This window comes from Enhydra lutris, unplaced genomic scaffold, assembly GCF_002288905.1.
Source record: "Enhydra lutris kenyoni isolate GAN:26980312 unplaced genomic scaffold, ASM228890v2 scaffoldscaffold18, whole genome shotgun sequence".
Lineage (NCBI taxonomy): Eukaryota > Metazoa > Chordata > Mammalia > Carnivora > Mustelidae > Enhydra > Enhydra lutris.
The window spans coordinates 23,496,064-23,516,941 of NW_019154102.1; the positions used below are offsets into that span (position 1 = coordinate 23,496,064).

Genomic DNA, 20,878 nt, shown 5'->3' on the forward strand with positions numbered 1-20,878 from the left:
TAATATTTAAGTATTAGGTTCAGTAGTTTTTGATTACTTCCAAACTCATCTATTGAAAAAAGAAATTATCTCCTTAGGAAAATAAGAATAAATTTGCCTTGTCATTTGTATTTTCTCATGAAGGTGATAACTTGGGGTACAGATGAAGTCCAGCCATATTCAGATATATATTATCTACTTAAGAACATAGAGCTATAATAGCTTATGTTTAAATGATTTTCTTTTTAATAGTACTTATTTTGCTTCAGTTGTGAACTATTTGATGCATAGTAAAGCAAATATATATGAAACATATAAAGAATAAAGAAAATAAAAATAATTCCTATATATATTGGCCCAATAACTTGAAAAATGGAATGTTACCAAATACCATTGAAGTCCTTTGTGTCTTCATCCCGACATGTACTATTTTCTCTTGCTGTTCAGTATAGTTTTAATTTCTTTAATAGACGGAATTATATGGTATATATATTCTGAGAATTACATTTTTCACACAGACTTGGGTTTTTGAGATTCCTCTGTGTCAATGTGTGTAGTTTTAGTTTATTCATTTTTAGTACTGTAAGTATTCTAGTGTAAGACTATATCATAGTTTGTTCTCTTGTGGATACGTCATTTGGTCTGCTTTCATGAATAGTAATGGGGTACAGTAATACCTGTCTTACAGGGTTTTGATGTGGGTTATATGAGATAATGCTTAGTGGAATATGTGGTATCTAGTTCTCAATAATCGGCAATTATTATCATTACTATTAATACTATAAAATTGATAATGCATAGACTTTATGGCCTAATTCATAGTTTTTTAGAAAATTTTTTGTCAGTGATACAGCATAATTATTTGGCTTATCTCTTTTTGAAAAGTTTTTTAAAATTATAAATTAGATTGGATTTTAGATTTATATATATATTTGAAATCACCACCATCATCCCATTTCCAGAAACTCTTTTCATCTAACAAGAGTGAAACTTTGTACTTGTTAAATAATTTCTCTCCATTCTACCCTCCTGCTAGCCCCTGGCAAGCACCATTCTGTCTTTATGATTTTTTTAAAGATTTATTTATTTATTTGGCACACACAGAGAGAGAGCAAGCACAAGTAGGGGGAGCAGCAGAAGGAGAGGGAGAAGCAGGCTCCTCACTGAGCAGGGACCCCACTGTGGGATTTGATCCCAGGACTCTGGGATCATGACCTTAGCTGAAGATAGATGTTTATCTGACTGAGCCACCCAGGCACCCCTATGATTTTTTTTTTTAAGATTTTTTAAAAAATGTATTTATTTTAGAGAGCACGAGTGGGGTGAGGGGTAGGAGGAGGAGCAGACTCCCTGCTGAACAGGGAACCGGACTTGGTGCTCCATCCTGCGACTCTGGGACTGTGACCTGAGCTGAAGGCAAACACTTAACAGACTGAGCCACCCAGGCACCCTTGATTTTAATTAAGTACCTCATATAAGTAGAATCATAACAGTATTTGCTTTTTGTGATGAGTGTATGTCATTTAGCGTAATGTCTTCAAGTTCATCCATGTTGTACCTTATGTCAGAATTTCCTCAAGGTGGGTCTCTTAGAGATAGTATATAGTTGAATAATGGTTTTTTTTTTTTTTTTTTGATTCTGCCAATCCCTGATGTTTGATTGAGTTGATCCATTTAAAGTAATTACTGATAAGGTATGACCTACTTCTGTCATTTTGCTATTTGTTTTCTATGTCAAGGAACTAATTTTTACGTTCAGGTACAACTCCAAACCACAAGTTTATTTACCTTACTGCCCTTTAGTCCACAGAAGTGCAGAGGACAACAAATTACATTTTGTAGGCTCCTAAAGATACCCTGTTACATTGCTTGCTGGCATTAACTACTCAGATCAAACTATGATAACAAAATTCACTTTGTATGTATAGATTTACTGTCTCTTCTTAGCAGGATGCTCCCTCCTTTCTTTTCCCTTTTCTGTTTGGTAACCTCTGAAGACAGGAAAAGTTTGAAGTCAGAAAGTATCTCTTAAGTTTATAAAGAAAATCATAAAACAAACCTAAGAGTAAAAGTAAAACAAGCCAAACTAAGAAAGTAGTAAGAAAGAAATTATAAAATCAAATGGATCAACTAATGTACTAGAAAACAGGAAAATAATAGAATTGAACATTACCACTTAGAGTTCAGGCTTAGAAAAATTCCACATCAATAGGCAGCCTCTAACTAGAAGATTACAAGAAAATAATTCGATGTTATAAATTAAGAGGAGTATGCTAATTGTACCATTGAGAAGTTTTAAAGTCATAAGAAAATATAATATATACCTCTTTTTTAAATTAGATTTAAAATTCTCATGAATTGGCTGATTTTCTAGGAAGATGTCTATAAATCTTAAATAGATTAGATGTGAACAAGATAGAAAAGTCCTTGTCTCTCAGATTTATCTTCCAAGAAAAGTAGCTGACTTGTTAGGAAATGGTATGGAGTATTTCCTAGGTGTGATATTAGTAGTGTGGTTTTATGACAGGTGAGTGTCCCTATTCTTAGCAGATGTGGTGGTGAACTATTTAGGATTAAAGTGTCATTTACCAGTGTTTGTATAGAACTGATAGGGGAAAATGTTCAGTTGTTGAATCATGGCAGAATGAATTCCAGTGTTTATTTTAATACTGTATCAACTTTTTTAAAAAAAGACTTTAGTTTTTAGAGCTGTTTAAAGTTCACAACAAGGGGTGCCTGGGTGACTCAGTTGGTTAAGCATCTGCCTTCGGCTCAGATCATGATCCCAGGGGCCTGGAATCGAGCCCTACATCGAGCTCCTTGCTCATAGGGGAACCTGCTTCTCCCTCTGCCTCTTGTCTGCTGCTCCCCCTGCTTGTGCTTTCTTTCTTGCTCTCTGTGTCAAATAAATAAATAAAATCTTTTAAAAAAATAAATTTTCCAGCCGAATTGAGAGGAAAATAGGGAGATTTTCCATAGACCCCCTGCCCTGCACATGCACTTCCACTGGCATTGTCAGCGTCCCTCCCCAGAGTAGTATGTTTGCTACAATTGATGAACCTACATTGATACATCGTAATAACCCAAAGTCCTTGGTTTACATTAGGGATCACTCCTGGTGTTATATAGTTTATGGGTTTAGACAAATGTATAATGACATGTATCCATCACTATATCATACAGAGTATTTTCACCACCCTAATTCTGCCTCTTCCCACTTTCGCTGCAACTGCTGATCTTTCTGCTTTCTCTGTACTTTTAATATGTCATATAGTTGGACTAAAACAGAATTTAGCCTCTTCAATTGGCCTCTCTGGATTATTAATATGCATTTAAGTTTCCTCCATGACTTTCCATAGCTTGCTAGCTCATTTCTTTTTAGCACTGAGTAATGTTCCATTGTCTTAATGTGCCACAGAGTTTATTTCATCTACTGAGGAATATCTTGGTGGCTTCCAAGTTTTGGCAGTTATGAATAAAGCTGCTATAAACATCCTTATGCAGTTCTTTCGTGTGGAAATCAGACATTTTAGCTCCTTTGGTTAATTATCAGGGAGTGCAAATGCTAGATTATATGGCAAGAGTCTTACGTTGTTTTGTAAGAAACTACCAAGCTGTTTATAACTTTGTATGTCAGCTATCCTTCAGTTAAAAACATACACATATGCGCGCACACACACACACACACACACACACACACACTTAAATGGGGGAGAGAAAAAAAGAAACCAAAATTGTCTTACAAAGTGGCTGTTCCATTTTTTATTTCTACCCTCCAGTGATTCAGAGTTCCTGTTGCCAGCATTTGGTATTGTCAGTGTTTTAGATTTGGGACATTGTTGTAGGTGTGGAGTGAATCTTGTTTTGTTTTATTTTTTTAATTTTTAATTTATAGATTTTATTTACTTATTTGAGAGAGAGAGTGCATAAGCAGGGGGAGGGAGAAGAACAAAGAGACTTGTACTGTGTGTGGAGCCTGAGGTGGGGCTTATCTCATGACCCTGAGATCATAACCCTGAGATCATACCTGAGCCAAAACCAAGAGTAGGATGCTCAACTGACTGAGCCACCCAGGTGGTTAGGAGTTTCATTTTCATTTTCATTTCCCTGATGACATATGATGTGGAACATCCTTTCATATGCTTCTTTTCCAGCTGTATGTCTTCTTTGGTGAATTATCTGTTAATGTCTTTGGCCCATTTCTAAATTGGGTTGATTTCTTACTGATTCTTTTGAGTTCTTTGTATATCTTAGATAACAGTCCTTTATCAGACACATCTTTTGCAAATATTTTCTTCCAATATGTGGCTTGTCTTTTCATTCTTGACATTGTATGTCGCAGAACAGAAGTTTTTAATTATAGTGAGTTCGTCTTCTCAATTACTCTTTCAAGGATTGTACCTTTGATATTATATCTAAAAAGTAATCACTGTATCCAAGGTCATTGAGGTTTTCTCCTTTGTTATATCCTAGGCTTTGCATTTTACACTTAGGTCTATGATCCATTTTGAGTTAATTTTTGTGAGGAGTTTTATTTTATTTTATTTTTTTAGATTTTTATTTATTTATTTGACAGACAGAGATCACAAGTAGTCAGAGAGGCAGGCAGAGAGAGAGGAGGAAGCAGGCTCCCCGCTGAGCAGAGAGCCTGATGTGGGGCTTGATCCCAGGACCCTGGGATCATGACCTGAGCCGAAGGCAGAGGCTTTAACCCACTGAGCCACCCAGGTGCCCCTTGTGAGGAGTTTTAAATCAGTGTCTAGATTCATTTTTTTGCCTGTGAATGCTCAGTTCCACCATCATTTGTGGAAAAGACTATCTTTGTCGCTTTGTCAAAGATCAGTACATTATATTTACATGGATCTGTTTCTGGGTTTTGTTCTGTTCTTTGATCTGTTTGTCTATGCTTTGACCAGTACCACACTGTCTTAATTAATATAGCTTAATTGTAAGTCTTTTAGTGTCAGGCCTCCAACTTCATTCTTCTTTAGTAGAATGTTGGGTATTCTGAGTTTTTAACTTTCCCAGATAAACTTTGGAAGCAGTATGTCAGTATCCAAAAAATAACTTGCTGGGATTATGATTAGCATTGCAATGAATCTATATAGGTCAAGTTAAGAGGAACAATGTCAAGTTGGGAGGTCTTGACAATATTGAATCTTTCTATCCATAAACATGGAATATCTCCATTTATTTATTCTTTGACTTAATTTATCAGGATTTTACAGTTTTCTTCATAGAGAGCTTGTAGGATATTTTGTTAGGTTTAATGTAAGCATTCCATTTTTGGGAATGCTAGTATAAATGGTATTATGTTTTTTATTTTGAGCTCCAGTTATTCATTGCTGGTATATAGGAAAACAGTTGACTTTTGTATATTAACCTTGTATCCTGCCTTTTGCTATAATCACTCATTAGTTCCAGGAGTTAGTTGATTCTTGTAGATTTTCTACATAGATGATCAGTTCATCTACAAACAAAGACAGTTTTATTTCTTCCTTCTCAATCTGTATACCTTTTATTTCCTTTAGTTGTTTATGGCATTAGCTAGGAATTCCATTTCGATGTTGGAAAGGAGTGGTGAGATGGGATATCGTTAACTTGTTCCTGGTCTTTGTGGGAAAGCTTCTAGTTCTTACCATAAAGTAAGAGGTTAGTTGTAGGTTTTCTGCCAATATTCTTTATCATGCTGAGGAAGTTTCTTTCTATTCCTCATTTACTGATAGTTTTTATCACAAATACGTGTTGGATTTTGTCAAATTCTTTTTCTACATCTATTGATACAAGGGTCATTTTTCTTTTTTTAGCCTGTTGATATGATCATATTAATTGATTTTTGAATGATAAGTCCCACTTGGTCATGGTGTATAATTATTTTAATACTTTTTTGTATTTGATTTGGTAATATTTTATTGAGGATTTTTGCACCTATATTCATGAGAGATGTTGGTCTCTTTTTTTCTTCCCCCTTGTCAAATTAAATGAATTAGGAAGTGTTTCTTCTGCTTCTGTCCTCTGAAAGAGATTGTAAGAATTGGTGTAATTTTTTCTTTAAATGTTTGGTAGAATTCACCACTGAATCCAGCTGGGCCTGGCATTTTCTCTTTTGAAAGATTATTGATTCAGTTTCTTTAATAAATAGATGTCTATTCAGAATGTCTTCCTTTAGGGCGCCTGGGTGGCTCAGTTGTTAAGCATCTGCCTTCAGCTCAGGTCGTGATCCCACGGTCCTGGGAATTGAGCCCACATTGGGCTCCCCTGCTCAGTGGGAAGCCTGCTTCTCCCTCTCTGACTCCCCCTACTTGTATTCCCTCTCTCACTGTCTCTGTCTGTATCAAATAAATAAATAAAATCTTAAAAAAAAAAAAAAAAGGAATGTCTTCCTCTTTGTGTGAGTTTTGGCACATTTTTTATTTCCAGAAATTGGTCCATTCCATCTAGGTTATCAAATTTGTGGGCATATGGTTGTTCATACTATTTCTTTATTATCCTTTTAATGTCCGTGGGGTTTATAGTGATGTCACCTCTTTCCTTTTTGATATTAGTAATTTGTCTCCCCCCACCCCCCTTTTTGGCTAGAGACTTAGTGATTTTATTGGTCTTTAAAAGAAATAGTTTTTTTATTTTGGTCATTTTTCTGTTTTTTCTATTTGCGATTTCATTGATTTCTGTTCTAAATCTTACACTTTTTTTCTGTTTGCTTTCGACTTAATTTGCTGTTCTTTTTCTAGTCTAATGTAGAAACTTGGGTTATTGACTTTAGATATTTCTTCTTTTCTAATATATAATTTAATGCTAAAAATTCCCTTCTATGCCATGCATTCCCTGCATCGCACAAGTTTTCATAAGTTGGGTTTTCATTTCAAGTTAATATATTTTTAAATATTAGGTTAATATGCTTTTAAATTTTTTTTGAGATTTATTCTTTGATTCATGCTTTATTTAGAAGTATATTGGTTAATCACTATTTAGGGATTTTCTTGTTATCATTCTTGCTTTGATTTCTAGTTTAATTCCATTGTGGTCTAAAAGCAGACATGTGATTTTTATTCTTTTAAATTTGTTAAGGTGTGTTTGATGGCTCAGAATGTGACCTGTGTTAGTGAATGTTCCATGTAAGCTTAAGAAATTGTGTATTCTATTGTTTTTGGCTGAAGTAGTCTATAGATATCTATAGATATCTATTATATCCAGTTGATTTATGGTATTGTTGAGCTATGTCCTTACTGATTCACTACCTGATAGATCTGTTCATTCTGATGAGGATGTTGAAGTCTCCATCTATAATAATGGATTCATCTATTTCTTCTTATAATTAAATCAGTTTTTGCTTCATGTAGTTTAACACTCTTTTGTTAGGCACATATACATTATGGATTGTTATGTAGAGAATTGACCCCTTTATCATTATGTAATGGTCTTTTTTTTATCCCTGATGACTTTCTTTGCTTTGAAGTCTGTTCTGTTTGATATTAGTAAAGTATTCCTACATCCTTTTGGTTAGTTTTAGAATGGTATGTTTTTCTTCATTTGCTTACCTTTTTTTTTTTTTAAGATTTTATTTATTTATTTGACAGACAGTGAGTGAGAGAGAGAGGGAGAGAGAGAGCGAGCACAGGCAGGGGGAGTGAGAGGGAGAAGCAGACTCTCCCACGGAGCAGAGAGCCGGATCCCAGGACCCTGGGATCATGATCTGAGCCGAAGGCAGACACTTAACTGACTGACCCACTCAGGCGCCCCATCCATTTACTTTTAATCTATATGTGTCTTTATACTTAAAGTGGCTCTCTTGGGAGGCCTGGGTGGCTCAGTCAGTTAAGCATCTACCTTTGGCTCTGGTCACGATCCCAGAGTCCTACAATCTAGTCACTCACTGGGCTCCTTGCTTGGCAAGGAGGCTGCTTCTCCCTCTGTCTGCTGCTCCCCTGCTTATGTTCTCCATCTCTCTCTTTCTCTCTGATAAATAAATAAAATCTTAAAAAAAAAAAATAAAGTGGCTTCCTTGGGGCACCTGGCTGGCTCAGTTAAGTGTCCAACTCTTAATATTGGCTTAGATCATAATATCAGGGTTGTGAGATGGAGCACCACATGGGACTCTGTGTGGGTGTGGAGCCTGCTTAAGATTCTCTCTCCTCCTCTCCTTCTGACCCTCCTCCAACGCCCCCCCTTTAAAAATTTAAATAGATAAAGTGGATTTTTTTTTTTTGGGCATTGTTTTTCCATTTATTAGACAACCCTGGCCTTGTTCACTTGAAATCTTTCTAGTGATAGATAATAGATAGATATAGATGTAGATAGATATGAAAAGCTCAACATATTCAGATATACATATGCATTTGTATGTATATATGTGTATGTATGTATATTCTAAATTTCACCTCCTTTCTTAGAGTTTGTTCAGCAGAGGCGGAAAAGTTGAAAATTCACTCTAGGCTAAAAGCCAGTAAACAAAAGTAGTACACTTTTGTTTGTGGCTCTGGTGTTGGATTCGTGGCTCCATCAAAAACTCACTTTTAAGTCTTAGAAATGTTACCTAACCTTTTGGTTCTTGGTTTCAACATGTATAAAATAGAAATGTTAATGACATGTACTTTCTAAGGTTTTGCTAAGTATTAAGTCATATTATGCGCATAAAATGGTTAGCAACCCTAACACATAGGAACACTCCCAAAATTATTTACTGTTATTATTATTCTCAATGAAAAGCCCAACGGGACAGGAACTATTGTCCCACTTACTAAAATGATATTTTAACTTTATTTTCAGGCTTTGTTATATCACCCCTACTCGTAATCATGGACTGAATATTTAATTATAAATTTTATTTTTATTTTCTAGAAATGTTATTTTATTTTAATTCAGTTAATTAAGATATAATGTATTATTTGTTTCAGGGGTACAGGTCTGTGATTCATCACTCTTACATAATACCCAGTGCTCATTACAACACATACCCTCTCCAGTGTCCATCACCCACTTACCCCATCCCTATATCCTCATCCCCTCTACCAACCCTCTGTTACCTATGATTATGTGGTTTGTCTCCTTCTCTGGTTTCATCGTTTCATTTTTTTCTCTCTTCCCCTATGATCCTCTGTTTTGTTTCTTTAATTCCACGTATGAGTGAGATCATGTGATAATTGTCTTTCTGTTATTGACTTATTTTAGCATAATACCCTCTACTTCCATCCATGTCATTGCAAATAAAGTGCCTTTCTCATAGATAACATGTAGTAAGATCTTGTTTTTTGATTCACTCTGACAATCTTTGTCTTTTTTTATTTTATTATTTTTAAAAAGATTTTATTTATTTATTTGACAGACAGAGATCACAGGTAGGCAGAGAGACAGACAGGAGGAAGCAGGCTCCCTGCTGAGCAGAGAGCCCGATGTGGGGCTCAGGACCCTGGGATCATGACCTGAGCTGAAGGCAGAGGCTTCAACCCACTGAGCCACCCAGGCACCCCAATCTTTGTCTTTTAATTATTGTACTTAGATCATTGATTTTTCAAAGTTATTACTGGTATAGTTGGAGTAATATCTACCATATTGACTACTATTTTTATTTGTTGCCCTTGTTCTTCATCCCACTTTTTGTCTCCCTGTCTTTTGTGTTTTAATTAAACATTTTGTATCATTATATTTTCTCTCATTTCTTAGCATATCAGTTACACTTTAAAAAATTGTTTTTAAACTTTTTTTAGTGGTTGCCCTAGAATTTGTAGAACATTCACAGCTAGTTGAAGTTCATTTTCAGATAATACTAAGCATTTCAGGTAGTGTGAGTACCTTCTAATAACAAAATACAGTTTGTTACTTGAATAGTACAGCAGTGGGGGGAACCAATTCCCCACACAGTTGAAATTCTGCATATAACTTTTGACTCTCTCAAAGCTACTAATAGCTCACTGTTGGTCAGAAGCCTTAATGATAGCATAATCACTTAATATTTTGTACAGTATGTGTATTATATACTATATTTTTACAAAAAACATTTAGAGAAGAAAATGTTACCATCATAAGGAAGAGAAAATACATTTATAGTACTGTATTTATCAAAAAAGTCACTGTGTAAGTGGATCCACGCTGTTGTTCAAGGGTCAACTGTAGTCCTGATTTCTTCCTCCTGTCCCTTGTGTCATTGCTGTCATTTGTTCATACACATATATACACGCACACAAGCAATAGTTTGAACAGATTATTATCTGTTAGATCAATTAAAAGTAAAAAAAAGTGTGTGTGTGATTTTTCTTTTAACTATCACTTACTCCTTCTTTGATGTTCTTCCTTTTATGTAGATCCAAGTTTCTGACTATATTTTTCTTTAAAGTACTTCTGCTAACATCTGTTGTGTGGCAAATCTGCTGGCAACAAAGTCCCTCAATTTTTGTTTGTCTGGGAAACCCTTCATTTCTTCTTCAGTTTCAAGGATAATTTCATAGGGTAGAGAATTCCAAATATAATTCTTTGTTCCTCTATAGATAAGACTTTTTTTTTTTTAACCAAATAACTTCTTTTAGGGGCGCCTGGGTGGCTCAGTGGGTTAAACCTCTGCCTTCGGCTCAGGTCATGATCCCAGGGTCCTGGGATCGAGCCCCGCATCGGGCTCTCTGCTCAGCAGGGAGCCTGCTTCCTCCTCTCTCTCTCTGCCTGCCTCTCTGCTTACTTGTGGTCTCTCTCTCTCTCTGTCAAATAAATAAATAAATAAATCTTAAAAAAAAAAAAAACTTCTTTCAGTATTTTTTCTTTATTATTTTTTTCTTAAGATTTTATTTATTTGTCAGAGAGAGAGCGAGAGAGAGAGAGCACAAGCACTTCTCCCTCTGGTCAGCAGAGGGAGAAGCAGACTCCTCACCGAGCAGGGAGCCTGATGCAGGGACTCCATACCAGGACCCTGGGATCATGACCAGAGCCTAAAGCAAATGCTTAACCCACTGAACCACCGAGGTGTCTCTCTATTTTTTTTTTTTTAATGTTTGATTTTCTGTACTTTGAAACGTTATACCTATGTGTAATTTTGCCGGGCATTTATCCTGCTTTGTGTTTTGTAGCTTCCTGAATTTGTACTTTGGTGTCTGACATTAATTTGGGGGAAATTTTTAGCCATTTTTAAAAATGTTTTATTTATTTATTTGTCAGAGAGAGAGAGCTCACACAGTGGGAGGTGGGGGATGGCAGGCAGCGGGAGAAGCAGGCTCTCCACTGAGCAAGAAGCCTGATTCCAGACTCAATCCCAGAAAACTGGGGTCATGATCTGAGCTGAAGGCAGATGTTTAACCCAACTGAGCCACCCAGGTGTCCCTAGTCATGGTTATTTTTTCAAGTATTTCTACCATTCCTTTCTTCTCTTTTTGGTATTTCCATTGCTCATGTGTTACACCTGTTGTAGTTGTCGTAGAGTCCTTTGATGTCCTGTTCTTTTGTTTGTTTTTCAGTCTTGGTTTGCTTTGCCTTTCAGTTTTGGAGCTTTTTGTTGAGATACCTTTATGCTCAAGATTCATTCTTTAGCCACGTCTGGTAATAATGTAATAAGCCCATCAAAGGCATTCTTCATTTCTCTTAAAGTGTTTGTTCTCTAGCATTTCTTTTTCATTCTTTCTTAGGATCTCTATCCTCTTGCTTACGTTGTCCTTAGCTGCTGTTCATTTTAGCCATCAGAGCTCTTAGCATATTTATCATCCTTGTTTTAAGTCTCTGATCTGATAATTTCAGCATCTTGACATGTCTAGTTTTGATGCTCTATTTTTCTTTTCAACTAGTTTTTTTTTAATTTGTTTTTTTGCTTTGTAGTATCCTGTTATGGGGCCTGTAGCTGGTATAATATATGCAGATTATGACCCACTAAATAAGGAGACATTAGCTATGCTCACAGGACTGGCAGATCACTTCCTTAGCATCCAAACTCCCACTTTGGGGGAGGGAAAGCCCCAAGATCATTTTGATTGAAGATGCAATTTCAGTACACTCACACAAAGGGAGTTAGATTACAGCATTTGTTACTTATAGATCCCAGAAGCAGGGGTCTGTGGTGGGTGGGTGGCTCTGAGTAGGGGCAAGGGGCAGTCACTGAGCTGAGAGAAAGGCAGTCCTTTGTCCCAGGTCTGAACAAGCAGGAGATAGAGAACAGGGTCACAGACACCTATTACCTATGAGGTAGTTGAGCAGAGGTCACTAACTTCATAGTCTTAACTCTAAGTAGTTGTTTTAAAAGCTGCCTGAGGGAAACAAAGTGGAGACTTCTGGAGGGGAATCCTAAGCTCAGGTCCTTACCTAACTGTCCAGACTCTGGGTGTGAGCAGGGTTGTCATACTGTAAAATGCCTAGGCAGCAACTCAAAATAGCTTTTTTCTCATCACAATTGACCCTGTGATGCCTAGGCATTAGTCTTTAGGGAAAACCATGGGCATGGTCTAGTTGGTAGAGATGTTAAAAGCCACTGGCAGGGTTTTGGTCACCTAGCTCATGAAACATTTGAGCAAAGCCAAAATGCCAGTCAACAATATCAATAGACAAATGGTAGTTTAAAATCCTGTCTGTAACCATCCCTCCATTTGTCAGGGTCCAGCCAAGAAAATAAAGCCCATGGATAGGGTTAAGGTAAGTATCTGATTAAAAACTTGGGAAAGATTATGGAATATTTGTACCTATTAGGCCACCTTTTGTAAATTAGTCTAAATTTGTCCAGAATTACTAATAAGTATGCAGTAGGTGAGAGTTTAGGATAAGCACTTTACATTCCTTTACCAATAAGGAATGTAAAGTGCTTATCCTAAACTCTTCGCACGAAAGAACCTTGTGCGAAGTCTACGCTTTGGGGTAGCAGTCCAGTGTATTCAGCGAGGGTGGCTGACAGGTTAGTGTTTGCCTTAATAATTTGTTGTTGTGTGCCTAGTGCTTTGGTGTTCCCCACAAGGGACAATAGCAGATTTTCAACATAAGAATGCATTCTAAATGCTTTTGACATGAGGGGACAGAAAGACAGAGTGGGGGTTCTGTTTATTAGGTTGTAAGGGTTGTGCCAGGGTATTGAGATACAGTAGTGTGAACAGACAGGACTCCTAGGGGACCAGCAAAGAGGCAGATGTGTTGGAGTTTGAGGGAAGAAGTGCATGTATGGAGAACCATATATGGACTGGACTTGCAGTGAACACTGACTGTTTCATTGTCAAAGCCGGAGTAAGTTAGAGTTCCCCTGAGTGAGTAGGCTACAGGGCCCAAGACTGTGGGGTTTGTGCTCTTTGGGACAAGATATATGTTCTATTCATTTTTGTGGTGTTGGTGCCTGCACAAATATGTGGAACTACAAAGAGCGTGTGGGGTCTCCTGCCAGATGCCATATACTGTCCCGCAAAGTGTCCTGCATGGGAACAGTTGAGCACCACAGAGAGTGGTCTGGCAAACTACAGAGATGTGTGGGATGCCTTTTGGTGGGCAAATGAGCACAGGCTAGGCTAAGCCTTTGTTGAGTTCATTAACTTGCCCAGCAATTACAGTGGCTCAATAAATGAGCCCTAGTTCTTGCCCATGGGATAGAAATAGACTATTGGAGGGCTTCAGTGGGAGGATTGTGGAAAGCTGAGTGGTGACAGTGGGAAAGGGTCTCCTGGGGGTCGTGAAGGAGGTGACCTTACAGCTATGGTCCTGTGAGAGTGTTGGGGGGGATGCTCTGGCAGTAGCATCCACATCCAGAGTGGTTTTTCCAGTAGAGATTAAGTTTACTAACCCCCAGTAAAAAGCTTGGACCAATCTAATGGGTATGGTGAGGGCCAGTAACTAAGAGAAGTGTTTAAAGGGGCCTCTGTAAGTTTATGAGTCTTGATAGATACCTTGGCCTTTCAAAGCTCAAAAGTACGTGGAGACCAGCCTGGCAGTCATAGGGCTGCCTCACACTCAAGCAGCAAGTGTTGTAGTAAATAAGGGGGCCTTGGGGTAAACACATAATTTAATGTGTTTAATGGACAGAATACCACTCAGGGGGGTCATGTTCCCAGTTGTCATCTTTACTATTGTGGAAGGTTTTAGAGGCAGCATTTGGGATGAAGTTTTGTCCCATGCCATCATGGGCTAGGGTATTGTCATCTCCAGTGTTGTTGGACTGGAGAGAGCCATCCCAGAGGAGAGTGGTTCTTCTAGGTACCCACCCAGGTGGGGACCTGAGGGGCCCAGGAACATAGATTTCAGATGCCCTGGTTAAGGTTTGCTTTCATCATCATAAACATCTACTGGTATTACAATTTTTAGTAAACTTTGGAGGTTCTTGGGGGAGTATACCTCACAAATGATTGGTCACTGCTCTCCTCTGAGGCATAGGATGCCTCCATCCATAAGTAGTAAAGGTTGGAGGCATATGTGTAGCCTTAGTGTAAAGAAAGTGTAGTTAGATGCTTCTGACAGTTTAATGTTTGATCCTGTATTACTGGGGATGGGTCTGAACTGCATAAGCCTATTAGCCAGTTAGGGTTGGAATTGGGGCAGTGCTACAGCTGGTGGCCTTTAAGCATTTATGCCTTTGATTCCACTTAAGATTGTGGGCTTGAATCTCCTAGCAGTTTCCACACCCGATGGCATTTCAGGTGCAGCCACTCTAGGGCTGACTTCAGCACACACCATCTTCCCATCATGGGGTGCTGTTGTGAGCCAGTGCTGTTTGCTTCCAGCAACTTTCTAGTGTTGTCTTTCTGGGGTCAAGGAGAAGCTTCATGACCCACATGGTACAAAGGCACAGAGTTAGGCCAATAGTAACAGGCATCTGCATTTTATAGTTTTGTCCTTCTCACTGCCTCGTGAGAAGATATATTAGGGGCCCTTGTGGATAAGCAGCCCATTGGTGGCCTCTTCAAAGTGGGGTAGGGCCAAGTGTTATGACTGTGTCACCATGATGTCATCGAGTATTCTTGGTATCAACCAGGAGGAGTGCCTCTTTGCTGCTTTGAGTGGGTCCAGGTACAATTGCTTCCACTTTCTGTGGGGAGGTATGGTTAGGAGAAATGAGCCATTGACTGAAGCCACTATACATTGGAATTTACATATCAAGTAAGTAAGTGTGGTCCAGCAGCAGCACAGAACTTCTACTGGGCCAGCACTGTCCGTGACTAGGAGAGGTAACCGTCTGTCCTCAATCAGGTTGCCAGGGAATACTGGAAAGTGAGATGATTGACCTTTCAAATCTGTAATGTTGGGGGAAATGTAAATACTACTGTTCTGTAAGATAAAGGTATCAGATTACCCCATGATAACAACCATAGGCAGCATGGTCAGATAAGCCTAGTTGGTATGAGAAGAGTGGTGTCCATATGTCCTAGAGTTTAAAATGTTTTAAAGTGCCCCTCGTAGCAAGAAGTCCATTTAGGAGTCTATTTGTTGCCTTGTAACTTAAGGAGCAAGGAATTTAAAAGACTCTTGTGTTGAATAATGCCAGAAGTCTGTAGCTGCTATGAGAGATCAAAGTCTCATCAGATGTCCTGTTGGAAAGTCCAGTGCTATGTTGTATGAGCAGTAAAATGAGATCCTTGATCTGAATCAGTGGTGTCTGGAGGGCTGAATGGGGGCAGGCTATACTTAGGAAAGAAGGAGCTTACTTGTTCCACAGAGCTGTTCATGATGGGTATAGCAGGCAGCAGGCTGGTGAAAGCGTCTACACGTGTCATAGTGAAGTGGGTAGCGCCTGCGGACTGAGGATGTGGCGCTGTTGAGATCAACCTGCTGGCAGCTTACAGGGGCTCTCTCCTTGCAGAACTTAAACGTGGCAGGGCAGTTACCAGTGTTTGGTTTGGGAGCATAATCTGCAGTTTAAAATGGTATGTTTTTTAGGGGTGGTGGGCCCAAACTGTTGTGGCAGCAGTTCCCTCATGACCCAAAGAGGTATGGTACCATTCAGACAGGGAATAAGGAGTATGGAAGTAGTGACTAAGAGAGGCTGGAATGTTGATGGCGGGGAAACCGGTTTTGTGGTAGTGGGTGGAACTCACAGTTGGTAGAGTGTCAGTGGTTGAGAGCTCCAAACCCCTGGTGACCTGAATTTGGTCAAGGGTGTCTGCCTTGGAGTTAGACTCTGGTGTGATAGTATTTGTATGTGCTGAAACATGGGTAATCTTATTTGTGACTGGTGCCAGGGCATTGCCTTTCCAAATTTGGGGCATCCCAAATGGGATAGCCTTGAATATGAAAATCATCCTGTTGCAATTGGTCTGACCAAACAGCTGATATGGTAGCAACTGTCCATTAGTCAATGAAAATAAGAAAAGAGCCTTGTCTGGGCAACTGCACTCCATTTGGACCACCACAGGTTCAAGTTAGCCAACCTTCACTTACCATCTTTGATAAGCATGCGCTACTGACAGGATGATACATTACCACTCTCCCAATAGGCTGTACCGCATCCAGTGGTGGCGCTGCCACCCACGAAGAGTATAGAATCCCTTTCTTGTTCTATCAGCTCTTCCCAGGGACTACCACAGATCACCAGAGGCTTAAGCAGTGGGGGCACTGTCAGCAGTTCCTCAAGGTCTTTTGGCAGTGGGTTGAGGATCCAGGAAGCCACATCCTTCAGTAACATGGAAAGATCTGCCATGTCAGGTTTATCCCATTCTAGAAGCTACCATTTCCATTTTAGCTAAGAGGCATTTGTGGTCATGCTGAGCCATTATTGGGTGGCAGACCTTATGCATGATGTAATAGGAATTTGGGTACACAGTAGAACAGGATCTGTTCATGTTGAGTTGCCTTTGTAACAAAACCCAATAAACCGCCAGAATTTGATGTTTTTTAATTTTATTTTTTTTATTTTATTTTTTATAAACATATATTTTTATCCCCAGGGGTACACGTCTGTGAATCGCCAGGTTTACACACTTCACAGCACTCACCATAGCTAGAATTTGATGTTTTAAGGGGGTGTAGCAGGTGACTATGAAGGGCAGCCATCTGGTCTAGAAGCCAAGAGGCAACCAGGGAAAGCCTTTAGTCCATAGACTCCAGGCTGAATAGTACATGGTGGTCAGTGTCTCAACCTGGAAGGAAGAGCCAGAGGGAACTATGGGTAGGGCTTGATGATTTGATTTTTGTGTCAACTGTAAAGCTTGTTGTAGGGCTTCTCCCTGTGGTAGAGGATTTGTGTGTAACTGCATAAATGGTGCTAAGTGTGGTGGATATGTGCGGTTTATGTGCCTCCAAAATGTGAAGAGAGCTAAGACATGTTGGGCTTGCCATAGTGTGGTAGGAGTGAATTCTTGGCCTTCAGAGGGCCAGATACTGCCAAGAAATTTAACAGTTATAACTGGACCTTGAATTTTGTGTGGTGCAGTAGCCCCACCTCTATGTCGTAGGTGGTTTATCAGCTGTGTTAAGGCCTTGTGCACCATATCCTCCAAGGAATCTGGGATTAGAATGTCATCCGTATAGTGCCAGACAGTGTAAGGGGACACTGTAAGGGCATCTGTGTCTTGCTGGCAAAGATTGTATGTAATGGCTGGGTTGTTAAGTTAGCTCATAGGCAGCTGGGTAAAGGTATGTTGGATCCCTGTGGCTGAGATTTCTCAGTGATTGATACTAAATAAGACTTATCAGCTAGATGGCTCTACTATGTGTTAGAACTGGCCCTCTAAGATCAACATTCTATAACAACTGACATATTGGACCCAGCAGCTAGTCTCCCCTCCTGACCTAAATGTAGGTGAATTCTCCTTGGCTCCCAGGACCCGATAGCCTATACCTCTAGTCCCTGTTTGTGAAAAAGAGGCAGAACCCTACCTTCCTGGTTAGCTCACCATGGCTCAGTTCTGGGACTTTGCATGAGTAGAGTGGATCACATCTAGACCTGACACCCAATGGACTCTCCTTTAGAGACTAATCGGAAAACTTACCACCTCAGACTAGGGCCTGTTGGCCTGTCTCTGCAGTTTAGTCTGACCTTTTATAGGACTGACAATTAGGGTGGGGATCCACAGCAACAACCAGCAGCAGCATAAAGCAATGCCACAGACCACCAGCAAGCAGTTCTTCCTTCCCAGAGAGGCCGAGCAGTTTGGGAGAGGAAGTTAGTGACCAAGTCACAACTCAAAAACTTTATATGGGGTTACAAACTGCACTCACACTCCCATCCTGGTCACCAATTGTGTTGTGGGCCCGGAGCTGTTGTATTAAATTAAGAATATGCAGATTATGACCTGCTAAATGAGGAGGGGCAGACCACCAACACAGGGCTGGCAGGTAGCTCCCTCAGCATTCGAGGGTTTTGACTTTGGGGAAGTGAAAACCCCAGGGTCATTTTGATTGAAGATGCTGATTTTACTGTCACACAAAGAAGTAAGATTACAAGATCTCTTATTCCTTGCAGATCCCGGAAGTGGGGGTGAGGGTAGAGAAGGCATTGAGTGAGCCAGAGGAAGGGCAGCCCTCCATCCTGGATCATGAGTGAGCAGGAGATAGAGAGCAGGGTAGCAAACACCTATTACTTATAAGGAAGTTGGGGCAGAGGTCACTAACCTTTCATGGGCTCAACTATAAATGGGTATTACAAAAGATGTCCAGGGGAAACACAGTGGGGGTGTTTTGTGGGGAATCCTAAAGGTCCTGTCTAACTGTCCAGACTGAGTGTAACAGGATTGTCCCACTGGAAAATGCCGAGGCAGCAAGTTACAGTAGCTATTTTCTCATCATATATGCCTTGTTATTTTTTATTCATAGGGAGACACAGTGTATCGTCAGGTAAATAGGCCTTGAATAATGTGGTGGTAAGGTATTTGGAGAAGGAAAGCATTCCTGTGATTAGATCTCAGTCTTTTTTTTTTTTTTTAAGATTTTATTTATTTATTTGACAGAGATCACAAGTAGGCAGAGAAGCAGGCAAAGAGAGAGGAGGAAGCAGGCTGTCTGCTGAGCAGAGAGCCCGATGTGGGGCTCAATCCCAGGACTCTGGGATCATGACCTGAGCCGAAGGCAGAGGCTTTAACCCACTGAGCCATCCAGGCGCCCCTAGATCTCAGTCTTTTAGTGAGCCTATACTTCTGAGCTGTGACTTAAAATATTTCTCAGCTTTTTCCCCCTGCTCTTATATGGAACAGAATGGCTAGAGTGGTGTGGAAGGTGTATTTTCCTTCTCCCATATGGAATACTTGAGTTTACTAGACCTGGGAATTTTCTTTCACCCATCTCGGTTAGGCTCTGATAATTCCCCAGCGGATTAGGCTCTGGTTTACTAGTCTCTCCTGAGTGCAGGCCCTGTTAACAACAGAGTAGTCTGGGGTATTTCAGAATATTTCCTTTTCTCCTCTCAAAAGCATGCAGGGATTTTTCTCCAGTATTTATTGTGAGAATCTGGTCAATCTCCTGGAGGTAAAACTCACAAAAATACTAGGGTACCCCTATGACTGGTTCCCTGTAGAGTTTTTAATTTTCAGACTTGTCTACACTGAGCCTCCAGAAATTCATCTACTGTTGAGGTTTTCTTACCCCAGCACTAGTTCCCACAGTGGTTTCTGTTCAGTCGTCTCTGTGCCTGTAAGCCTGGACTCCCTGTATTTGCTTTTCTTCCTGGGGATAGTGATTTTCCTTATATCCTTACTTATGGATCCAGGAAGAGTTGTTCGTTCTTCAGTCTGTTGTTAGGAAACAGTGGCAACTTCCAAGGTTCATACATAAGGAACCACAAATCAAAAGTCCCTGAGATAGCCCTCTATCAACCTTTTGGTACATTTCATGACAAAAAGTTGGAGAAGAACATAACGTGATTCAGATATTTATATGGGTGAGTCTTTGAAATGGTTGAATAATGGATAAGTCCCATGCTATCTAAATACTTATCTAATGCATAAAAGAAAATAAAAAATTTACAGTTAATTTGAGAATACTGATACGTGAGAATGTTGATACAAAAATTTTAGATTCTTCAAAGAAGAAAATTACATAAGAGTCTTTGACAGCAGTTATAATGTCTCCTCTTTTTTTCTTTGAGATTCTTTTTAACTTATTTTAAAAAAAATTTTTTTTATTAACATTTAATATATTTTTTGCCCAGGGGTGCAGGTCTCTTTTTAATTTATTAAGCAATATGGATTTTCTCACCTAATGAATTCCTAGAGATGAAGATTTCCTCCCCAACATTTTAATAATTGTAATAATTTTCCTGCAGTCCATTTTAAGCAGCCTCACATCAGTGACTTCTTTTCATTTTCTGTCTTACCAGTTAGAAAATGGAATGGTTTTTCTAGACCAGATTATAGGGATAAGATTATTGGAACTATTTGACCTGATTGAACAGCCATTTTTATGTCTGGATATATTATAAAACTCCATACAGAAAGGGAAATCCACTCAGCATAAAAAGGTCAAGTAAATATTCACACTGTGGTTTCATTACAGGCAATAGGTTTTCATCAAAAATGAAGGCTTCAGGCACCTGGGTAGTTACATATGTGTGGCCATTTGTTTTATAATGGCCAGAGTTCTGTGCTTTCTGCGTAATTCTTTAGTAGTAGGAACAGATTGGCAGGTAGGAAGTAATGTCTCCTCTTTCATTTCCAATTTCTTTTTTTAACAATCTTTTTTTTTAACATCTTAATTTAATTTTATTTTTTTCAGTGTTCCAAGACTCATTGTTTATGTACCACACCCAGTGCTCCATGCAATACATGCCCTCCTTAATACCCACCACCAGGCTCACTCATCCCCCCACCCCTCTCCCTTCCAAAACCCTATTTGTTTCACAGAGTCTTATTTACTAAAAAAGAGTCTTCTCTTTTTTTTCCTGTAGTCTAGCTAAAGGTTTGCCAATTTTGTTTCTTTTCAAATTTTAATTTTTTCTTTTGTTGTTATGTTCTCTATTTGGTTTACTTATGCTCTAATTTTTTAAAAATTTATTTTCAGTGTAACAGAATTCATTGTTTATGCACCACACCCAGTG

General features: G+C 39.1%; 1 protein-coding gene across 1 annotated transcript in view; it reads left to right on the forward strand.

The window, feature by feature from the left end:
- The window catches only part of LOC111148005 (ALMS1, centrosome and basal body associated protein), a 217,390-nt gene that overhangs the window by 62,839 nt on the left and 133,673 nt on the right, over window positions 1–20,878 (forward strand).